Genomic DNA, 19082 nt, shown 5'->3' with positions numbered 1-19082 from the left:
GTAACCCTGACTCAGTTCATAGAGGTAGATGATCAGTATAACCCTGACTCAGTTCATAGAGGTAGATGATCAGTATAACCCTGACTCAGTTCATAGAGGTATATGTTCGGTGTAACCCTGACTCAGTTCATAGAGGTAGATGATCAGTATAACCCTGACTCAGTTCATAGAGGTAGATGATCGGTGTAACCCTGACTCAGTTCATAGAGGTAGATCAGTATAACCCTGACTCAGTTCATAGAGGTAGATCAGTATAACCCTGACTCAGTTCATAGAGGTAGATGATCAGTATAACCCTGACTCAGTTCATAGAGGTATATGTTCGGTGTAACCCTGACTCAGTTCATAGAGGTAGATGATCAGTATAACCCTGACTCAGTTCATAGAGGTAGATGATCGGTGTAACCCTGACTCAGTTCATAGAGGTAGATCAGTATAACCCTGACTCAGTTCATAGAGGTAGATGATCAGTATAACCCTGACTCAGTTCATAGAGGTAGATGATCAGTATAACCCTGACTCAGTTCATAGAGGTAGATGATCGGTGTAACCCTGACTCAGTTCATAGAGGTAGATCAGTATAACCCTGACTCAGTTCATAGAGGTAGATGATCAGTATAACCCTGACTCAGTTCATAGAGGTAGATGATCAGTATAACCCTGACTCAGTTCATAGAGGTAGATCAGTATAACCCTGACTCAGTTCATAGAGGTAGATCAGTATAACCCTGACTCAGTTCATAGAGGTAGATGATCAGTATAACCCTGACTCAAAAGTTAGTCTCTCCCAACATCCTGGATTCCGAGATTTATCAAAGTCAGATTAAGGAAAAACTGAGTGTATGAGTTTTCTATCTTGTTTGATAACTATTTCCTTTGTTTGCATGTCCCATTTTGGAATGCTGTATTATTTTATACTATATTATGAATATTATACAATATTATATGAATATCTTGTTAGATAAATAGACATTAGCTCACCCTGAGGTTCTCCAGTAGAGGGTTGAACTTGTTGAGTCCGACCCAGTTGGACGGGTCTACTGGCTCCTTGTACAGCAGAGAGTCTTCCATCTCTTCTCTCTGTTTCTCTGTGTAGTTCGTTGGCTGGTGAGGAAGAGGAGTCAGAACAGGAGTCAGTCATACGCATGGTTACGGCCTTCTTGGTAGCCATTTCCATAAGACTGAATAAGTATGTTTAGATTTTTTTTAAGTATGTTTAAATATCTTTGAGTCTTTTGCTCGAGGACCTGAATTAAGAAACTCCACTTTTTGTTTCTTCTTTTTTTTTTTTATATATATTTTTTCTTAATTTATTTTTTTGTTGTTGAATTTTTACTCCCCAATTTCGTGGTATCCAATTGGTAGTAGTTACTATCTTGTCTCATCGCTACAACTCCCGTACGGACTCGGGAGAGACGAAGGTCGAGAGCCATGCGTCCTCCGAAACACAACACTGCCAAGCCGCAGCGCACATCCAACCCGGAAGCCAGCCGCACCAATGTGTCGGAGGAAACACCGTGCACCTAGCGACCTGGTCAGCGTGCACTGCGCCCGGCCCGCCACAGGAGTCACTAGTGCGCGATGAGACAAGGATATCCCCGGACGACGCTAGGCCAATTGTGCGTCGCCCCATGGGCCTCGCGGTCACGGCCAGCTGCGACAGAGCCTGGGTTCGAACCCAGAGTCTCTGGTGGCACAGAAACTACACTTTTAGTACCTGCTCTCTAAGACACTGAAACCAATCAATCAATTGACCCCACTCACCAATCCACCAACCAATCACCAACCCACCAATCCACCACCAACCAATCCACCCACCAACCAACCAACCAACAACCCACCCACCCACCAATCCACCAACCAATCCACCCACCCACCAACCAACCAACAACCCACAGACCCACCCACCCACCCACCCACAGACCCACCCACCCACAGACCCACCCACCCATCTACCAACCCTAACCCTACTCACCATGGAGCAGTTCTTGGAGTAAGAGGCAGGTTGTATAGATTCCAGCTGGTACAACATCTTACAGACGATGATAACACAGGTCCAGACTGTACAGATACTGGAGGCTAGGGGTCTGAACTGACTGAAGGGCAGAGCGAAGGACCAGCACGCCAGGAACACATAGTTGAACAACGACACCTGCCAGAGACATAAAACATCAACCACCAAGATTACCTAGGCTTCAGCTCAGTGAGCTGTCTTGTGACATGCAGGAAATGTCACATTTTAACACTTGACTGTATGTTGCTTTAATAGGCCAGGTTTTCCTCGAGAAAAAAATAGTTTCTCATCTACAGGGACTTCCTGGTTAAATAAAGGATGACTGAATCAACAAGTGTTACCTCTTGGACAGAGACCAGTATGATGCATGAAGAGACGATCTTGACGATGTGCATCTCTAGGAGCCACCAGATGAAGAGCTGCAGCTTGTGGGTGAATTCCAGGAACTTGAGGAACAGCACAATCAGACGGTCCACCACCAGGTGCCACTTATTCTTTATGTCTGACAGCAACAGGACGAGACAGGAAGTAATCAGCCAGTCAGTCAGTCAGCCAGTTGTCAGCCAGTCAATCAAATCAAATTCAAATCAAATGTATTTATAAAGCCCTTCTTACATCAGCTGATGTCACAAAGTGCTGTACAGAAACCCAGCCTAAAACCCTAAACAGCAAGCAATGCAGGTGTAGAAGCATGGTGGCTAGGGAAAAACTCCCTAGAAAGGCCATAACCTAGGAAGAAACCTAGAGAGGAACCAGGCGGGTGGCCAGTCCTCTTCTGGCTGTGCCGGGTGGAGATTATAACAGAACATGGCCAAGATGTTCAAAATGTTCATAGATGACCAGCAGGGTCAAATAATAATGATCACAGTAGTCGTCGAGGGTGCAACAGGTCAGCACCTCAGGAGTAAATGTCAGTTGGCTTTTCATAGCCGATCACTCAGAGTATCTCTACCGCTCCTGCTGTCTCTAGAGAGTTGAAAACAGCAGGTCTGGGACAGGTAGCACGTCCGGTGAACAGGTCAGGGTTCCATAGCCGCAGGCAGAACAGTTGAAACAATCTGCCCATCAGTCTCAATTAGCCCGTCAGTCAGCCAGTCAATTAGCCAGTCAGTCAGCCCGTCAGTCAGCCAGTCAATTAGCCCGTCAGTCAGCCAGTCAATTTAGCCTGTCAGCCAGCCAGCCAGTCAGCCAGTCAATTAGCCCATCAGCCAGCCAGCCAGTCAGCCAGCCATCAGCCAGTCAGTCAATCAGCCAGTCGGACAGTCAGTCAGTCAGCCAGACAGCCAGTCAGCCAGCCATCAGCCAGTCAGTCAATCAGCCAGTCGGCCAGTCAGTCAGTCAGCCAGACAGCTAATCAGTCAGTCGGCCAGCCAGCTGGCCAGTCAGACAGCCAGCCAGTCAGTCCAGGAAGCACCCATGTTTATATATTGAACAGAACGGAGTGGCTCTGTCTCAAAATACACCTAATCCATTATAGTAAAGGCTGAAGGCTAATCAAAAATGACCACATATTCCCCCACATAGTGGAAACTATGACTACCAAGAGCTGCACAATCTGGTCAGAATGTATGGCATGAGAAACAACATTAGGAGTATGTTCTGTGTTCCTGAGGTAGTCTGTTCTATATTCTATGTTCTATATGTTCTGTGTTCCTGAGGTAGTCTGTTCTATATTCTATGTTCTATATGTTCTGTGTTCCTGAGGTAGTCTGTTCTATATTCTATGTTCTATATGTTCTGTGTTCCTGAGGTAGTCTGTTCTATATTCTATGTTCTATATGTTCTGTGTTCCTGAGGTAGTCTGTTCTATATTCTATGTTCTATATGTTCTGTGTTCCTGAGGTAGTCTGTTCTATATTCTATGTTCTATATGTGCTGTGTTCCTGAGGTAGTCTGTTCTATATTCTATGTTCTGTGTTCTGTGTACCTGAGGTAGTCTGTTCTATATTCTATATTCTATATGTTCTGTGTTCCTGAGGTAGTCTGTTCTATATTCTATGTTCTATATGTTCTGTGTTCCTGAGGTAGTCTGTTCTATATTCTATGTTCTATATGTTCTGTGTTCCTGAGGTAGTCTGTTCTATATTCTATGTTCTATATGTTCTGTGTTCCTGAGGTAGTCTGTTCTATATTCTATGTTCTATATGTTCTGTGTTCCTGAGGTAGTCTGTTCTATATTCTATGTTCTATATGTTCTGTGTTCCTGAAGTAGTCTGTTCTATATTCTATGTTCTGTGTTCTGTGTACCTGAGGTAGTCTGTTCTATATTCTATGTTCTATATGTTCTGTGTTCCTGAGGTAGTCTGTTCTATATTCTATGTTCTATATGTTCTGTGTTCCTGAAGTAGTCTGGTCTATATTCTATGTTCTATATGTTCTGTGTTCCTGAGGTAGTCTGTTCTATATTCTATGTTCTATATGTTCTGTGTTCCTGAGGTAGTCTGTTCTATATTCTATGTTCTATATGTTCTGTGTTCCTGAAGTAGTCTGGTCTATATTCTATGTTCTATATGTGCTGTGTTCCTGAGGTAGTCTGTTCTATATTCTATGTTCTGTGTTCTGTGTACCTGAGGTAGTCGGGTTCTATATTCTATGTTCTGTGTTCTGTGTACCTGAGGTAGTCTGTTCTATATTCTATACCTGTTGTGTGTTCTGTGGAGGGCTCTGGCTCAGTTCCCACAGTGCAGTCGCCACTCTTCCCCGGCCTTGCACTGGATTTGGACTCAAAAGTCTTGTTGAATGACCGACACAGGTCTATAGACTGACGGAGTCCTCCTTTCTGCTTCATCCCTCCATCCTTCTTCTCCTTCGTCAGGTTTCCCTCCTTCTCGTCCTCCACCCATATCAGTCCTTCTCCAGAATAGAGCATGGGGATGTCAGCCAGGCTTTCATCCTGGTGTACGAATCTGGGGCGGGAGACGGTGTTTAGATTCACAACACACACACACACACACACACACACACACACACACACACACACACACACACACACACACACACACACACACACACACACACACACACACACACACACACACCAACTGACCCTCATACAGTATCAAGCAGATGTTAAGATGGGAGTAACAGCCGTGTGTGTATATAGCCACTAACAGCAGAGCAGAATTAAACAGGATCGTGTTCAATATAAAGCAATAAGCACATTCCTGGCATACTTTAAAATACAAAATAAAAGTCCTCCGTTTTACATTCCTGGCATACTTCAAAATAAATGGGCCCTGGTCTAAAGTAGTACACTACCCCTATGGGCCCTGGTCTAAAGTAGTGCACTACCCCTATGTGCCCTGGTCTAAAGTAGTGCACTACCCTATGGGCCCTGGTCTAAAGTAGTACACTACCCCTATAGGCCCTGGTCTAAAGTTGTGCACTACCCCTATGGGCCCTGGTCTATAGTAGTACACTACCCCTATGGGCCCTGGTCTAAAGTAGTGCACTACCCTATGGGCCCTGGTCTAAAGTAGTGCACTACCCCTATGGGCCCTGGTCTAAAGCAGTGCACTAGCCTATGCGCCTTGGTCTAAAGTAGTGCACTACCCTATGGGCCCTGGTCTAAAGCAGTGCACTACCCTATGGGCCCTGGTCTAAAGCAGTGCACTACCCTATGGGCCCTGGTCTAAAGTAGTGCACTACCCTATGGGCCCTGGTCTAAAGTAGTGCACAACCTCTATGGGCCCTGGTCTATAGTAGTGCACTACCCTATGGGCCCTGGTCTAAAGTAGTACACTACCCCTATGGGCCCTGATCTACAGTAGTGCACTACCCTATGGGCCCTGGTCTAAAGTAGTGCACTACCCTCTATGGGTCCTGGTCTAAAGTAGTGCACTACCCCTATGGGCCCTGGTCTAAAGTAGTGCACTACCCCTATGGGCCCTGGTCTAAAGTAGTACACTACCCCTATGGGCCCTGGTCTAAAGTAGTGCACTACCCCTATGGGCCCTGGTCTAAAGTAGTGCACTACCCCTATGGGCCCTGGTCTAAAGTAGTGCACTACCCTCTATGGGCCCTGGTCTAAAGTAGTGCACTACCCCTATGTGCCCTGGTCTAAAGTAGTGCACTACCCTATGGGCCCTGGTCTAAAGTAGTACACTACCCCTATAGGCCCTGGTCTAAAGTAGTGCACTACCCCTATGGGCCCTGGTCTAAAGCAGTGCACTAGCCTATGCGCCTTGGTCTAAAGTAGTGCACTACCCTATGGGCCCTGGTCTAAAGTTGTGCACTACCCTATGGGCCCTGGTCTATAGTAGTACACTACCCTATGGGCCCTGGTCTAAAGTAGTACACTACCCCTATGGGCCCTGGTCTACAGTAGTGCACTACCCTATGGGCCCTGGTCTAAAGTAGTGCACTACCCTCTATGGGCCCTGGTCTAAAGTAGTGCACTACCCCTATGTGCCCTGGTCTAAAGTAGTGCACTACCCTATGGGCCCTGGTCTAAAGTAGTACACTACCCCTATAGGCCCTGGTCTAAAGTAGTGCACTACCCCTATGGGCCCTGGTCTAAAGTTGTGCACTACCCTATGGGCCCTGGTCTAAAGTAGTGCACTACCCTATGGGCCCTGGTCTAAAGTAGTGCACTACCCCTATGGGCCCTGGTCTAAAGTAGTACACTACCCTATGGGCCCTGGTATAAAGTAGTGCACTACCCTATGGGCCCTGGTCTAAAGTAGTGCACTACCCTATGGGCCCTGGTCTAAAGTAGTACACTACCCCTATAGGCCCTGGTCTAAAGTAGTGCACTACCCCTATGGGCCCTGGTCTAAAGTAGTGCACTACCCTATGGGCCCTGGTCTAAAGTAGTGCACTACCCCTATGGGCCCTGGTCTAAAGTAGTGCACTACCCTATGGGCCCTGGTCTAAAGTAGTGCACTACCCCTATGGGCCCTGGTCTAAAGTAGTACACTACCCTATGGGCCCTGGTCTAAAGTAGTGCACCAATATAGTATATAGTATAGGGAGCCACTTGGGAAGCAACTCTAAACAGAATATCTCCCTCAGTCTCAGGCAACGTGTCATAGGATCGGAGGTTAGAGGTCAGGGTTGGCAACGTGTCATAGGATCGGAGGTTAGAGGTCAGGGTTGGCAACGTGTCATAAGATCGGAGGTTAGAGGTCAGGGTTGGCAACGTGTCATAGGATCGGAGGTTAGAGGTCAGGGTTGGCAACGTGTCATAGGATCGGAGGTTAGAGGTCAGGGGTTGGCAACGTGTCATAGGATCGGAGGTTAGAGGTCAGGGTTGGCAACGTGTCATAGGATCGGAGGTTAGAGGTTAGGGTTGGCAACGTGTCATAGGATCGGAGGTTAGAGGTTAGGGTTGGCAACGTGTCATAGGATCGGAGGTTAGAGGTTAGGGGTTGGCAACGTGTCATAGGATCGGAGGTTAGAGGTTAGGGTTGGCAACGTGTCATAGGATCGGAGGTTAGAGGTTAGGGTTGGCAACGTGTCATAGGATCGGAGGTTAGAGGTTAGGGTTGGCAACGTGTCATAGGATCGGAGGTTAGAGGTTAGGGTTGGCAACGTGTCATAGGATCGGAGGTTAGAGGTTAGGGTTGGCAACGTGTCATAGGATCGGAGGTTAGAGGTCAGGGTTGGCAACGTGTCATAGGATCGGAGGTTAGAGGTCAGGGGTTGGCTTGCATGAACTGGCTGCATGTCAAGGCAAGCATTTCATTTCTCGTTGGGAGATTCAGACTTACTTGCTCTGTGGAGGAAAACATTTTTCCTTGATGCTGCTCAGATAACAACAATGTTACAGAGAAAGAACGATTAACACAGGAGAGAGAGAGAGAGAGAGAGAGAGAGAGAGAGAGAGAGAGAGAGAGAGAGAGAGAGAGAGAGAGAGAGAGAGAGAGAGAGCGATTAACACAGGAGAGCGAGAGAGAGAGAGAAAGAAAGAAAGAGCTCAACAAAGAGAGATGGAGAGAGACAGCAAAGAGATTGTCAACAAACAGTTGATTGACAGACAGTCTAGGTCAGAGATCATTAGGTTGGTGCTTACATGCTACTACAGGCCACAGAAGACCAGGGGAACCGTTTCAGGGAGATAATTGTTTTTTGAAGAGGAACGTGCTACAAGGGAAGGGCGAGTTTTGGAGTGTTTTAATACTCATTTTCAGCAGAGTAGATTGGTTTTCAGGTTAACAGTGGTTTTTCAGGAGAGTAGGTTGGCTTTGAGGATAACAAACAAGAAACCGCTCACCCAGAAGCAGCGTTTCTGGTGGGCGGAGACTTTAACGAGGGGAGACTTAAAACCGTTCCACCTCAACTTTTACTAACACGACTCCTGCGCCACTGGGGAGCGCTAAAACTCAGGAACTCAAGACCCCGTTTCTTCTACCCACATAAACACATGCAAGATCCTCCCTGGTCCTCCCTTTGACAAATCTGACCACGACTCCATATTCTCCTGCTTCCTGTTTACAAACGAAAGCTCAAACAGGACGTACCAGCGATGCACTCAATGTGGAAGTGGTCGAGATGAAGCAGACGCGAGGCTACACGACTGCTTTGCTAGTACAGACTGGGATATGTTCAGCGATTCATCCAATATAGCATTGTGGAGTTTACCACATCGGTCATCAATAAGTGCATCGACAACATCGTCCACACAGTGACTGTACTAATGTATCCCAACCAAAAACCATTAGCTCAGTGTGATGTGGCATGTAATCAAAGGCTAGAGCCACTTACAAGGAACGGGACACAGACATGGAAAGCCTGTAATGACCACCGAGACATCAACCAGGAAAAATAACAATATAGGAGGAAGGTGAAATCCGACGCTCGTCGTATGTGGCAAGGCTTTCAGACGATAACAGATTCCAAAAGGGAAACCCGGCCGTGAGCTGCCCAGTGACGCAAAACTCCCAAATGAGCTAAATGCCTTTTATGCTCGATTCGAGGAATATAACACTGTGTCTTGCGTGAGGGCTCCTGTTTTTCCCGGATGACTGTGTTATCTCGCTCTCCATGACCGATGTGAGAAAAACATTTAAACAGGTTAACAATCACAAGGCCAAAATACCAGGACACTTTGCGGTCAAGGTTGGTACAATTGCCATACCAAGCGGTGATGCAGCCAGTCAAGATGCTCTCGATGGTGCAGCTGCAGAACTTGCTTTGAGGTTAACAGTGGTTTTTCAGGGGAGTAGGTTGGTTTGAGGTTAACAGTGTTTTTTCAGGAGAATAGGTTGGTTTGAGGTTAACATTGGTTTTTCAGGAGAATAGGTTGGCTTTGAGGTTAACAGTGATTTTCCAGGAGAGTAGGTTGGCTTCGAGGTTAACAGTACAGAGATGCAATCCAAGAGAGCACTTCAAGGCAGAAACAAAAATATTAAATGAAGAACAGAAAAGATTCACATCCGTTCACATCTTACATGAAATGTTAAAGAAAACCATTCAGTGGATCATTAAACCAAACCAACAGGGCTGTAGGAGCAAACCGTTTCAGAGGGAAGGTAGGTACCAGGGCAGGGAAAGACCGGGCTGTAGGAGCAAACCGTTTCAGAGGGAAGGTAGGTACCAGGGCAGGGAAAGACCGGGCTGTAGGAGCAAACCGTTTCAGAGGGAAGGTAGGTACCAGGGCAGGGAAAGACCGGGCTGTAGGAGCAAACCGTTTCAGAGGGAAGGTAGGTACCAGGGCAGGGAAAGAGGGCTGTAGGACAGGGCTATTCAGATGCTAGGGGGACTGGAGGTGTAGAGGATGAGAGAAGAAGAGATGATGGAGAGGAGAAGTTGACTGAGGAAGAGGAAGGTAAATCAAACTAATGGTGGGGATGAGGATGAAGGGAGGGAGGGAGGGAACGTGGGAGGGAGGGAGGGATGATGGATGGAGGGAGGGAGGGAGGGAACATGGGAGGGAGGGAACGTGGGAGAGAGGGAACGTGGGAGAGAGGGAACGTGGGAGGGAGGGAGGGATGATGGATGGAGGGAGGGAGGGAGGGAACATGGGAGGGAGGGAACGTGGGAGAGAGGGAACGTGGGAGAGAGGGAACGTGGGAGGGAGGGAAGGATGATGGAGGGAGGGAACGTGGGAGGAGGGAAGGATGATGGAGGGAGAGAACGTGGGAGGAGGGAAGGATGATGGAGGGAGAGAACGTGGGAGGGATGATGGATGGAGGGAGGGAACATGGGAGGGAGGGAACGTGGGAGAGAGGGAACGTGGGAGGGAGGGAAGGATGATGGAGGGAGAGAACGTGGGAGGGAGGGAACGTGGGAGAGAGGGAACGTGGGAGGGAGGGAACGTGGGAGAGAGGGAACGTGGGAGGGAGGGAACGTGGGAGGGAGGGAACATGGGAGAGAGGGAACGTGGGAGGGAGGGAACGTGGGAGGGAGGGAACATGGGAGAGAGGGAACGTGGGAGGGAGGGAACGTGGGAGAGAGGGAACATGGGAGAGAGGGAACATGGGAGAGAGGGAACGTGGGAGGGAGGGAACGTGGGAGAGAGGGAACGTGGGAGAGAGGGAACGTGGGAGGGAGGGATGATGGATGGAGGGAGGGAACATGGGAGGGAGGGAACATGGGAGAGAGGGAGGGATGATGGATGGAGGGAGGGAACATGGGAGGGAGGGAACATGGGAGGGAGGGAACATGGGAGAGAGGGAACGTGGGAGGGAGGGAACGTGGGAGGGAGGGAACGTGGGAGGGAGGGAACATGGGAGGGATGGAACGTGGGAGGGAGGGAACGATGATGGAGGGAGGGAGGGAACGTGGGAGGGAGGGAACAGAAAGAAGACAGTTACCCACCTATTCATGATCAGATACACACGGCCATTGACTTTAGCATGACTGTATGAGGAGAGGCAGGAATGGAGAGATGCAGATTAGAAAGACAAGCAGAAAAGAGGCAGGATGATAATCAAGTAGGAAATGGATGAGAAACCAACAGACCACTACACAGACCACCACACAGACCACCACACAGACCACTACACAGACCACTACACAGACCACCGCACAGACCACCACACAGACCACCACACAGACCACCACACAGACCACCACACAGACCACCACACAGACCACTACACAGACCACCACACAGACCACTACACACCACCACAGAGACCACTACACAGACCACTACACAGACCACTACACAGACCACCACACAGACCACCACACAGACCACTACACACCACCACACAGACCACCACACAGACCACTACACAGACCACCACACAGACCACCACACAGACCACTACACAGACCACCACACAGACCACTACACAGACCACCACACAGACCACCACACAGACCACCACACAGACCACCACACAGACCACCACACAGACCACCACACAGACCACCACACAGACCACTACACAGACCACCACACAGACCACCACACAGACCACTACACAGACCACCACACAGACCACTACACAGACCACTACACAGACCACCACACAGACCACCACACAGACCACTACACATACCACCACACAGACCACTACACAGACCACCACACAGACCACCACACAGACCACCACACAGACCACCACACAGACCACCACACAGGCCACTACACAGACCACCACACAGACCACTACACAGACTACCACACAGGCCACTACACAGACCACTACACAGACCACTACACAGACCACTACACAGACCACCACACAGACCACCACACAGACCACCACACAGACCACCACACAGGCCACTACACAGACCACTACACAGACCACTACACAGACCACCACACAGACCACCACACAGACCACCACACAGGCCACTACACAGACCACCACACAGACCACTACACAGACCACCACAAAGACTACCACAAAGACCACTACACAGACCACTACACAGATTACCACAGACCACCACACAGACCACTACACAGACCACCACACAGACTACTACACATACTACTACACAGACTACCACACAGACCACTACACAGACCACCACACAGACTACCACACAGAGCACTACACAGACCACTACACAGACCACTACACAGACCACCACACAGACCACCACACAGACCACCACACAGACCACTACACAGACCACCACACAGACCACCACACAGACCACTACACAGACCACCACACAGACCACCACCCACTACACAGACCACTACACAGACCACTACACAGACCACCACACAGACCACCACACAGACCACCCCACAGACCACCACACAGACCACCACACAGACCACTACACATACCACCACACAGACCACCACACAGACCACCACACAGACCACTACACAGACCACCACACAGACCACCACACAGACCACTACACAGACCACTACACAGACCACTACACAGACCACCACACAGACCACTACACAGACCACCACACAGACCACCACACAGACCACCACACAGACCACCACACAGACCACTACACAGACCACTACATAGACCACCACACAGACCACTACACAGACCACTACATAGACCACCACACAGACCACTACACAGACCACTACACAGACCACTACACAGACCACTACATAGACCACCACACAGACCACTACACAGACCACTACACAGACCACTACACAGACCACTACACAGACCACTACATAGACCACCACACAGACCACTACACAGACCACTACAGTTTCAGCATTTCTCAGTGTGAAAGAAACCCCCAGATGAGATAGTTATAATGACAGCATGATATCAGAACCCCAGAACACCCAGTGAATCCCAGGACATAAACATGTCAAAATGAGATGAACCATTTCTGGGTTCAGAGCCAGTCACCCAGCTCACCTTTAGATTCTGCCACAAACTCATGTTAGCACCCCAAACTAATGCCTAGGCTTTAGCTCAGTGAGTTAACATAGTCTAGAGCAGTACCAGAGTTCAACCCCCAGTCAGCTCACCTTTAGATTCTGCCACAAACTCATGTTAGCACCCCAAACTAATGCCTAGGCTTTAGCTCAGTGGGTTAACATAGTCTAGAGCAGTACCAGAGTTCAACCCCCAGTCAGCTCATCTGTAGATGGTGCTGAAACTCATGTTAGCTCCCCAAACTAATGCCTAGGCTTTAGCTCAATGGGTTAACACAGTCAATCACTCAGTCTCACCTGTAGATGGTGCTGTCCTGTTTTTGGGCCACAGCCTTCAGATCAGTGAGCAGCAGGAAGCGGTCGTGGAAGTAGTGAAGGTGGAGGATACACACCAGGAGGAAGGAGGTGGGGATGAAGATACGTGTGAAAAGCATCGATACGGAGAACTGTTCTAGTCCCAGGTCCTTCAGTCTGGAGAGAGAGGAGGGTGGGGGAGAGGGAGAGGGGGGAGGAGAGAGAGGAGGGGAGAGAGCGAGAGACCACACCATACATTATATCTCAACCCCAGGTCCTTCAGTCTGGAGACAGACCACACCATACATCAGATCTCTCACTAATGCAGGACTAAATGTACAGAGAAATGTAGGTGTCTGAGCATTGCAAATATTCTCTTTAGCTATTTTGTGAACTTCAGGGTAGGGGTCAGGGGTCAGGACTCACTTCTCTTTACTCATGTCAGTCATGTTAGACCAGAAGGGTAGGGAGGGTCAGGGGTTAGGGGTTACGACGCACTTCTCTTTACTCATGTCAGTCATGTTAGACCAGAAGGGTAGGGAGGGTTAGGGGTTAGGGGTCAGGGGTTAGGGGTTAGGACTCACTTCTCTTTACTCATGTCAGTCATGTTAGACCAGAAGGGTAGGGAGGGTCAGGGGTTAGGGGTTACGACTCACTTCTCTTTACTCATGTCAGTCATGTTAGACCAGAAGGGTAGGGAGGGTTAGGGGTCAGGGGTTAGGACTCACTTCTCTTTGCTCATGCCAGGCATGTTAGACCAGAAGGGTAGGGAGGGTTAGGGGTCAGGGGTTAGGACTCACTTCTCTTTGCTCATGCCAGGCATGTTAGACCAGAAGGGTAGGGAGGGTTAGGGGTCAGGGGTTAGGACTCACTTCTCTTTGCTCATGCCAGGCATGTTAGACCAGAAGGGTAGGGAGGTCTCAAACTGGAAGGTGTAGACCAGGATGAGGACCAGCATAGTGTAGACCACCACAGACATCCAGAAGTATTTCAGGATCCTCCTCCAATACTCATAGTGCACCTGGAGACAAACACACACACACACACACACACACACACACACACACACACACACACACACACACACACACACACACACACACACACACACACACACACACACACACACACACACACACACACACACACACACACACACACACACACACACACACACACACACACACACACACACACACACACACACACACACACACACACACACACACACACACACACACACACACACACACACACACACACACACACACACACACACACACACACACACACACACACACACACACACACACACACACACACACACACACACACACACACACACACACACACACACACACACACACACACACACACACACACACACACACACACACACACACACACACACACACACACACACACACACACACACACACACACACACACACACACACACACACACACACACACACACACACACACACACACACACACACACACACACACCCCAGATTGGTTTAAATGCTTTACTGTGTTGTTTGCCCAGATCATTTGGGTGAGGGATTAACATGTGTAGCATCCTCTGTGTACGTAATGCAATAGTCTTCGTTTCTCAGAACAAGAATAGACTGACGAGTTTCAGAAGAAAGATCTTTGTTTCTGGCCATTTTGAGCCTGTAATCGAACCCACAAATGCTGATGCTCCGGATACTCAACTAGTCTAAAGAAGGCCAGTTTTATTGCTTCTTTAATCAGAACAGTTTTCAGCTGTGCTAACATACTTGCAAAAGGGTTTTCTAATGATCAATTAGCCTTTTAAAATGATAAACTTGGATTAGCTAACACAACGTGCCATTGGAACACAGGAGTGATGGTTGCCGATAATGGGCCTACCTAGATATTCCATTTATAATCTGCTGTTTACAGCTACAATAGTCATTTACAAAATTAACAATGTCTACACTGTATTTCGGATCAATTTTATGTTATTTTATTAAATGACAAAAAAATTGATTTTTTTCCAAAAACAAGGACATTTCCAAGTGAACCCAAACTTTTGAACGGTAGTGTACGTGTGTATGTGTGTGTGTATCGTGCATGCCTGTTTCTCTATATATATATGTGTGTGTGTGTGCGTGCCTGCGTGCGTGTGTGTGCGTGCGTGCGTGTGTGTGTGTGTACCTGATAGAGCGCCACACAGAAGAGGAAGAGCATCATATAGATGATCTTGTACATGACCATGCGTCCCTCGAAGCTGACGAAGAAGAACATTCCCCCACAGATATAGATCCAGTATTTCACCAGCATCTCCATCACCATGTTCCCCAGAACCTGCATGATGTCCTGCTCCCCTCCTTCCTCATCCTCCTCTTCCTCTATAAACAAGGTAACAGACAGGAGATACTGAGTAAGTGGTCCTACATGATGAATTGTATGTAAATGATAGCAGTGTGGACAACAGGATGTAAAGTTCTGACCCTTTAGCTCAGCTGGTAAACACAGTCTTGGGTTCGAACTCAGTCGGTCACACATGATAAAACATTGTATTATTGACCAGCTGTGATATTAGTTCTGACCCTTTAGCTCAGCTGGCTGACACAGTCTTGGGTTCGAACTCAGTCGGTCACACATGATAAAAACAGTGTATTATTGAGCAGCTGTGATATTAGTTCTGACCCTTTAGCTCAGCTGGCTAACACAGTCTTGGGTTCGAACCCAGTCGGACACACATGATAAAACAGTGTATTATTGAGCAGCTGTGATATTAGTTCTGACCCTTCTTCTTCTTGAGTTGGTTATCCACATGTACGTCAGTGAGTACAGCAGCCTCCTCTCTCTGCTCCTCCTGTCTCTCTGTCAGAGTCTGTATCAGCAACAGCCAAAAGCTCAACAGGCATAGGATCTAGACAGACAACAGACACCATTACTGACCCGGGAAGTACAGACAACATACATCATTACTGACACAGGAAGTACAGACAACAGACATCATTATAGACACAGGAAGTACAGACAACAGACATCATTATAGACACAGGAAGTACAGACAACAGACATCATTACTGACACAGGAAGTACAGACAACAGACATCATTACTGACACAGGACGTACAGACAACATACATCATTACTGACACATGAAGTACAGACAACATACATCATTACTGACACAGGAAGTACAGACAACAGACATCATTACTGACACAGGAAGTACAGACAACAGACATCATTACTGACACAGGACGTACAGACAACATACATCATTACTGACACATGAAGTACAGACAGCATACATCATTACTGACACAGGAAGTACAGACATCATTATAGACACAGGAAGTACAGACAACATACACCATTACTGACACAGGAAGTACAGACAACATACACAATTACTGACACAGGAAGTACAGACATCATTATAGACACAGGAAGTACAGACAACATACATCATTACTGACACAGGAAGTACAGACATCATTATAGACACAGGAAGTACAGACAACATACACCATTACTGACACAGGAAGTACAGACAACATACACCATTACTGACACAGGAAGTACATACAACATACATCATTACTGACACAGGAAGTACAGACAACAGACATAATTTTAGACACAGGAAGTACAGACAGCAGACATCATTACTGACACAGGAAGTACAGACAACAGTCCTGAGATAAAATGGGATCGAGAGAGACTGTCACATAAATGTTATTTTAGAAAGAGTCCTGATTGATCCAAGATGGCAGCAATGGCAGCAGTTTCACATCCTCAGCAGTTAGACATACCAGTTTACTCAGAACAGTTCTGTCTCTACCAGTTTACTCAGAACAGTTCTGTCTCTACCAGTTTACTCAGAACAGTTCTGTCTCTACCAGTTTACTCAGAACAGTTCTGTCTCTACCAGTTTACTCAGAACAGTTCTGTCTCTACCAGTTTACTCAGAACAGTTCTGTCTCTACCAGTTTACTCAGAACAGTTCTGTCTCTACCAGTTTACAGTTCTGTCTCTACCATTTTACAGTTCTGTCTCTACCATTTTACTCAGAACAGTTCTGTCTCTACCAGTTTACCTTGGAGCCCAGTTGCCTAAAGGGCACGTCCATCTTGATGAAGAGTCCAGGTACGGGCTCCAGCAGCTCAAAGCTCCAGATGTACTGCAGCACAATGAGCAGGTTCCCATAGAGCACCATGAAGGGAGAGGTTAGCATGGTGTAACGACGACGATCCCTCACCATCCACAACATACACGACCACATCAGGAACACAAACGTCAGCCAGCTAACATACGTGATGCTCCACGCCTGGGGAGGGAGAGACAGAAAGAGAGAGAAGGGGGAGTAACAGAGAGAGAGAGAGAGGGGGGGAGATAAAGAGGGAGAGAAAGAGAGAGGTAGAGAGAGGTAGAGAGAGAGAGAGAGAGAGAGAGAGAGAGAGAGAGAGAGAGAGAGAGAGAGAGAGAGAGAGAGAGAGAGAGAGAGAGAGAGAGAGAGGGTCAAAGAGACATGGAGACTGATATAGAAATAACCCAGCTAGCACATAACATTCTGAGAACCATATGTTTCTTATAACATGAGGAAACCTGTAGGAAACGGTATGCTGAGGTACGGACATTTCCAAAGAAGAACAAAACGTTCTATAAAAAAAAACACAAAAAAGCTTTAGTAACGTTCAGAGAACGTTCTAAGAATGTTATCCTAAAAACGTATACATTCCATTCTCAGCATCAACAAAACTGTCTTCCATCTTGTTTAGTGTGTTCAGGTCTGTTGGCCGCGTCAAACTAACTATCCACACCTGATCTTAATACGTTTCCTTTGAAATGCGGTCTGTTTGAATAGGCTAAAATGAACAGCTTTGCATGCGTAAAAGAAACATGACATGCTAGCTCCATCATAGTGGCGTAGTGGACTAATTTCCATGGTTAGAGAACAGAAAATGTTATAGGTTAAAATCTATGTCACAATAAAACAAAAATTTGTTTGCATGATTAATGGCTAAGGAAAGGAGTTTCCAAATGTTCTATCTTTGCTTGGAGTTAGCGTTATTAGCAGTGTTATTAAAAGTCTTGTTGAAGTCTCCTGTGTGGCGTAGCGGTCTCAGGCACTGCATCGCAGTGTAACTACAGCCTAGGGTTCGATCCCAGGCTGTATCCCACTGGCCGTGACCGGGAGTCGCATAGGGCGGCGCACAATTGGCCCAGTGTCGTCCGGGTTGGGGGAGAGGCTTTACTTGGCTCATTGCGCTCTAGTGACTCCTTGTGGCGAACCGGGAATCTGCAGGCTGACCTCGGTCGTCAGTTGAACGGTGTTTCATTGGTGCTGCTGGCTTCCGGGTTAAGCGGGCGGGTGTTAAGAAGCGTGGTTTGGCGGGTCATGTTTTGGAGGACGTATGACTCGACCTTCGCCTCTCCCGAGTCCGTTGGGGATGTTGAAGCAATGAGACAAGATCGTAATTGAATAGAAACACACACCCCTATTGGAACAATCCTTGAATAGTAGACATTTTCAAATATATGCAACTTCGGCCGGGCGCCTGCAAGCTGACTTAGGTCGCCAGCTGGACGGTGTTTCCTCCGACACATTGGTGCGGCTGGCTTCCAGATTAAGCGAGCAGTGTGTCAAGAAGCACTGCGGCTTGGCAGTGTCGTGTTTTGGAGGACGCAGGGCTCTCGACCTTCGCCTCTCCCGAGTCCGTACGGGAGTTGCAGCGATGAGACCAGACTGTAACTACCAATTGGAAACCACGAAATTGGGGTGAAGAAGGTGTAAAAGTACCCCAAAAAATATTTTACAAAAAGAAAATGAAACAAAATAAATAATTAATTACAATACATTTAGAACACAAAATGAAAGCTTTTGGATATCGGAGAAATATTGAGGTGAATCCTATTTTAGTCATAAAAAGATTCTCATAGGTAAGATGTAGAAAACCTGCAGAGAGCCTTTCCAACTGACAATCTCTTAGAAGAAAATATAAAATA

General features: G+C 47.6%; 1 pseudogene; it reads right to left on the bottom strand.

The window, feature by feature from the left end:
• Positions 1 to 19082, bottom strand: part of LOC139559551 (piezo-type mechanosensitive ion channel component 2-like) — a 179982-nt pseudogene that overhangs the window by 80797 nt on the left and 80103 nt on the right.

This window comes from Salvelinus alpinus, chromosome 30 (genome assembly GCF_045679555.1).
Source record: "Salvelinus alpinus chromosome 30, SLU_Salpinus.1, whole genome shotgun sequence".
In the NCBI taxonomy this organism is placed as follows: Eukaryota; Metazoa; Chordata; class Actinopteri; order Salmoniformes; family Salmonidae; genus Salvelinus; species Salvelinus alpinus.
The sequence above is the reverse complement of the archived record's forward strand: the minus strand, read 5'-3'. Positions and strand labels throughout refer to the sequence as shown.